Source organism: Zosterops lateralis (genome assembly GCF_965231275.1).
Source record: "Zosterops lateralis genome assembly, chromosome: 18".
NCBI classification, from domain to species: domain Eukaryota; kingdom Metazoa; phylum Chordata; class Aves; order Passeriformes; family Zosteropidae; genus Zosterops; species Zosterops lateralis.
In genome coordinates, this window is record NC_139778.1 from 7,249,512 (window position 1) to 7,256,056 (window position 6,545).

The following is a 6,545-nucleotide window of genomic DNA, read 5'->3' on the forward strand; positions in this document are numbered from 1 at the left end:
ACACTGCCTGGGCTTGGGCTGGAATGCAGCATCAGAGGCTGCAGTGAGGAGTCAGCCCTTGACTTCCCAGAAGTAACGTTTTACTAACACTGGGCTGAGCTGCAGCTTCAGAACCCACAAAGTCATGGCAGAACCAGGAGCCACTCCATAGTAGGGCTTACACAGGAGAGAAAGTGGGAGGTTTTCTCTTTTGTAAAGCTTATAACTTCTGATCTAGAATGTTCTTTAGTGAATTATTCATTGTGATAGATGCCTGTGATGTCCTGCTGTGCAGTTTCCATGGCTGTGTCCCAGGGGAGCAGCAGGGATGATGTGAGCCCACTGCACTTGTCTCACGCAGGTAAGAAGTTGTCTTCTGTGCCAGGGAACACTTTTAATTTTGTGATCATAAAGGAAGCCTGGAAATTTGGTATTTGGCAGGCTCAGAACTCCAGTGTTTGGCTCCCACCACAGTGGTGATTCTCCAGGATGCTCAAGATAAGCTTCTCCTGGAAGAGCAGGAGGATGGAGCTCACCTTGCACCACCAGACTTTGCACCTGAGACAGGAGAGGGTATCAAATGCTGCCTTCCATTGTGTCTCTTTCTGTACAGGAATTCTTCTCTAAGATCAGTGAGTGCTCTGCTGTGGGGTGGACTTAGGCCTCTCTTATCTTCAGTATTGCCATGTATAAATTGCCATCCCCTTGCTAAAGCAAGTTCCTTGCACTTAGACTAATTTTTTGGACGCAATCTGTATGACAGCTAGGGGAGATGAAGTTCTAATGCCTCTCCAGTATTCTGAAGAGTATTTCCCCTCAATCTGCATCTGAACTGACAGACACTTCAGGGTTGTTCTGAGATCAGTAAATGGTATCTGCAGTAGCCCCTTCCAGGAACAGCAGTGCCAAGGGGACCCCACCAAATCTCCCTGATGAGAAGAACAGTGCACTGACATGAGATTGATGGAGTTGGATTTTTAAGGAACATGAGCTGTTTCATGGTTCCAGAATCAGGGTGATATCTTTAAATATCTTTGGCATTTATTACTTTCTGTAATGGAAAGGGTAGTTACCAGCATTAAAATGACTGTCATACATTAGGGTCATGGAGAACAATCACATTAGAAAAGTAAGAGAGAGAGAAGCCAGCAAAGCCCAGGCTTAATCTGAAAAATCTCTCTGTTACTCCTACTGAAAAAGCTCCTGCTACTTCAGGGATGAATCCATGTGAAAGCACTGATGTTAGTGCAAGTTTTCACTAATAAGCAAAATATTATTAATAATAATGGTGTGCATTACTGCACTGGAGCTGCCTTGGTTTTCTAGTGCTCAGTCACACACACTGTGAGGCTTTCCAAGGAGCCTGAGGGTTAAGTGTGTCTTGGGGAAGCCTGAGAATAGTTGTCCAATAAACACTCTGAGCTGGAGGGTAAAACAAGTGATACATGTTGCAGTACACAAGTATAATGAATTAGTTAAAAAGCAAACAACCCCCAAAACAGTAGATTGCCAGGGCAGGCCTGTGTCTGCCAACCAACACTTCTGTGCCAGCTTTCCAAAAGAAACACAGCCAAAAATAGGAGTGCAATAACTCATCATGAAGGTAAAAAAGCCATTACAGAGTGGATGAAACAGCAGCAATCTCTCAGCACATAACTCCAGATTATGAGGCTGATTTTTGGTCCTTTAGCTGTGTGGTAACTTATAAACAAGTACAAACTATGTCACCTGCTGAATCAGAGCACTCTCTTGCCTTTCTGCATAAACACAGAGTTGGGACAAGGAAATGCCTGGATTGGGGGCTTGTTTGACTCTCAGGAATGTTGGCAGCTGCAAAGGGAATATCTTCCCTGTGCTTACAGGTTCAGTGGGTGAAACAGCACTGGGACTATTCAAGTGACATAAGGAACATCTTTGTAAAGCATTTTACAGCACAGGAGATAAAGTTGTCTTAGGCAAAATGGGGCAGGTGTAAAGCCTGACTTTTGCAGTCTGCTTTGCTGCCTGAGCCTGCAAGCCTGGCTGGCTCCAGTGTCAGTAAATTAAGGTGAAACAGGAGAGACACTGGTCAAACACAGCTGATTTTTAGTCACCCTGCCAAAGCCAGATGTCTCCATTCACTTTGCAGCAAACAAATGCCCCGTCATGCCCAACTAATAAAATAAGATTCATCAGCAAGATGAAATTCAACTTATTACACACCTGAGTGGCCATTAGAAGAGGAGAAGGTGATGCTTGATTGCTGCCTGCAGCAGTTACTTAGTGAGGAAGAAATGCTGGTGCTCCAAGAGTGGGTAATAATGACAAACATCTGCCTCATTTGCAGTTTCATCGACATGCAGGGCATGTCCTCTGACATCCCCACTCAGAGCCAGGCCGTTCTCATCACGCTCCTTTGCACCATCTGGATTAGTTGAGAGATAATTTTGCAAGGGAGAAAACCAGTGGGGATCAGGGATGATCATTATTCAGTTCTCTCCAGTGGATAATACCCCTCTCTAGGCATGCTGGAAAGGTCACAGAGATGGAAATATTAAGGATCTGCTGTGATGTGAGACACACAGGGAGGCTTCCCAGTCATCACTTGAAGTTTCACAGTCCTTGCTGTATTTACTGAAATTTAAAACTATTTACAGATGTGTGGAAAAAGTGATTGCCTTGGGAATTTTGACTAATAGTACATTGGAGTTAAAATGAACTTAGATTGCTTTTCTTTTTCTTTTTCTTTTCATTCTTATTTTTTTTCTGAGCCTTACACTCTCTTAGTCATGAAGACTGCTGTTGAGCATTTCACAGATAACTCCTGCTTCAGGAGTGAACTGAGGTTTCAGCACAGAGAAAGGCTTTCCTTAATTTGGGGAAGCACTTGAAATAATCCCTTGAACATATGTTTCAGGACCACAGAGTGTCAAAATTCCAGATGTTTGGCTAAGTTTAGATTTCCTAAACCAACACACTGAACATTGGGTATTCTGCTTATTCCACTGCTTTAAGTAGAAGTGACTTTCAACAGCATAAAGGACTGACATTTTAATGACCCTGCTTTGAGTAGAGGTCCTCAAAATCCAATCCTTTCTGCAGAGAAGATGTAGAGCTCCTGTTCTCCATTATGCACTTTAAAGAGTATTTTCTATGTGATGCTACAGAACTAAACAGATACCTGATTCCTCCTGTGCTGTTGCAGAGAACAGAGAGTGGCTGATCTGAACCAGGGGATTCCCTGACTGCACAGGGCTGGGTTGTGTCTCTTCACTCACCCGTCACAAACCAGAGTAAGTATGAAAATGAAGCCATTACCATTGTTTAGGTACATGGCAGGTATTTTTGTCAAGAGATCGTGGCTCTGAACTTTTGCTCCATAAACTGTGCTTTTAAAGTGAAAAAAAAAATAAAGTTCATTTGCCCTCCAATTTTCACTTTGATTCGCTTTGTTTTTCTACATTTATTCCTGTCCTCACCATGAAGAAACCTGAGAGCTGCAGGATGTGAATATTAATAAAGTCCATGTTTCAATCTGCAGCTAGCAAGGCAGGCACTATTTCTCTGTACAATCTTAGTGCTTCATCTCCACACAGGATGGGAGCTGTTCACTGCTCTCCCCACTCCCCGTGGGCATTAAATCATTGACAGCAGCACTGTAATTAGAGAAGGCTGAAAATCGCCCCCCAGGGCTGCCACCCTGCCAGGAAACATCCAGCTGCTGTGTGCACAATGCCAACAGGGAGCTGCTCAGCCAAACCCACAGAAACTGGTGCAGTATTCTGCTGGTTTGGATGTTTGCTGTGATTCCATGGGAGGGAGAGCAAGGTTGGGAGAATGGAACAAGCTGCCAAATTCTTTCCACACCTCTTAAGGCAAAACTTGGTCTGAGTTCTGGCCTGTGTTCCCAGCAGGGTATGAACATGGAGAGTGCACAGTGCTCTTCACCACTGCAAACTGGGATCTGTCCTCCTCAGAAGGGGCTGTGCCAGCACATCCCAGCCCAGCCCAGCCCCTGGGATTATGTCCACTGCACTTAATTGAAATGCAAAATCACATTATAGGGTTTTAAAATTTTGTTCCATGTCTGTGGACGATACGGGGAGAGCAGGAAGGATGATCCATACATTGACAGTGAAAGAGTGGAGAAATGTTCTTAACAACTCTTCACATGTATATTGTGGCATTAAACCTCCACCAGGAGTGAGCAGAGTATCTAAAGACAGAACTCTGTGTTCCCTCTCCTGCCACTGACTCCTTGCACACCATGATTCTGGGCTGTGAGGATCCCCACCCTGGACAGCAGGTGACCACAGCTGTAAATCTAAATGCAGCCATTTCATTGTGATGCTGGTTGTAAAGTCATCCAGGACACTGAAATGTGGAAGGTGCTGGGGCAGCTGTGATATATTTTTACACTTATTTTGTCTTGCAAGCAATAAGTTCGTCCTAAATTAATGGGAAAAACACAAGCAGAATTAGAAATTACAGAGGTGGCACCAAACTTGGGCTAAAACCATGGGAGGTCTCAAGCTAGAACCAGCCTGAAGAAGAAGGGACATGTCACACTGCCACTAAAGGAATGTCACTTAAAACCGTGGATGTGATGAACCTAGGGATAACTGCACTCCTGTGCTGGAGAGTTAAATATCTGAAGTGATTTCTAGCTGAGTACTTCCTTCAGGATCACAATTAATTGACATGCCTCTCTTTAGATCTATGACAATATCTTTTACATCTTCTATGACTCCTTTTAAATGCTAGGAATCCTTTATAGAGCCTTTCATGCAAACAGATCTGGCCAGAGAGTGTTTATGCAATATGCTCTGCAATACAGAAGAGAGATTTTCTATTTTCCTTTTGTTTGTTTGTTTGTTTTTGGTTTTTTGGGTTTGGTTTGGTTTGGTTTGGTTTGGTTGGTTGGTTGGTTTTTTGTTGGGTTTTTTTTTGTTTTGTTGTTTTTTTTTTGTTGTTTTGTTTTTTTGTTTGGTTGGTTGGTTGGTTTTTTTGTGTTTTGTGGTTTTGTTTTTGGTTTTGTTTGTTTTTTGTTTGTTTTTTTTTTTTCTCTCTATCTGGATCCCTGCTGTTTAGCATGAAAACAGTAGAGTTGGTCACATAAAATATATACCAGTCACTGAAACAAACACTAGGGTATTCTTAGCTAGGGTATTCTTAGCTGTGTTCAGAAATGTTCCTAAGATATTAGGTAAACACTACAAATTGGATGTAAATGGAATCAGAGGAACAGCTGCCGCCTCTTTTGCTAGCTGATTAATTTTTTTCTGAGTCACAACAATTACATTTCGATGTGGCACACCCATCATGTCCTAAACACTGACTGCAGTGATTGCCACTGCTGTTTGCTGACGGGCTGTTGAGGGGGGGAACAGTTCCCCAGGAGTGAATTTCGATTAATCTCAGCCCGTTTTACACGCTCTGAAACAGTTTCCCCTGTTCCTCAGGGGAATCTCTGTGGCTGGATGTACCTGCTGCCCTCGGGATCACCGCGAGATGAGACAGGCGTGGGCAGGTATTTACAGACCGAATTTCCTGCAGCAAATCTCTCCAAAGCTCCAGTTTATTTCCCAGCGCCTTGGGTTCTGCCACGCAGTTTTTGAGCTTCCACTGTCCTCTAGTGGTGTTTTGTTGGCAAAATGAAGATGCTCAGAGGGCTGGAGCACCTGTGGAGGAAGGATGAGCTGGGGATGCTCAAGGGGAGAAGTGAATGCTCCAGGGAGAGTTTATAGCCCCTTCCAGTGCCTAAAAAGTGCTCCAAAAGAGCTGGAAAAGGACTTTAGACAAGAGATGGAGTGACAGGACAGAGGGGAATGGTTTTAAATCGACAGAGGGCAGGGTTAGGTTGGATACTGGGTAGAAATTCTTCCCTGTGAGGGAGGTGAGGCCCTGGCACAGGCTGCCCGGAGAAGCTGTGGCTGCCCTATCTCTGCAAGTGTCCAAGGCCAGGCTGGAGCAATCTGGGATAATGGAAGGTGTCCCAGTCTAGTAAATGTAAAGCTTGAATGTGTGTCTCTGCCTCTTCTCCAAACCTTCTCTCCTGCAGTGGTTCCCAAGCCATCACTTTCAATATCCATATATGCACTCCAGTGCAGACACCAGCACATCCACTGCTCCTGCTTCCCTTTCATTTTGCCAGAAGCAGTTATTTGTTGGTTTTTTTAACCAGGCTTTAAATTTTGAATTAGCCTGTGTGTCAGCAGTAGTATTTAGATTAAATTTAATGGGTTTATTTCTTGCCTCACAAAGGGGCTGGGTACTCAGCTGAGAACTTTGCAACTGGGGTGTACAGGAGGAGAGATTGCACTTAAGATGTTGTCTGCATGCAGCTTGCAAAATGCCTTAGGGCATTAGTTGGAAAAGATGTTTGCAAATATGAAATATTAGCCAGACTTTTTTTTAATAAACTTGATTACTCCAAAGAGAACAAATAACATTTGTTAGAATGTTTGTCCTATTTCCTGAGCTTGTTTTATGACTATCTGTTTTATCCCTCACCTGTAATAGGGGACCAGCTGAATATTTTATAAAATCAGTACTACAGTAATACTCATATTATTGTATCAGTATTC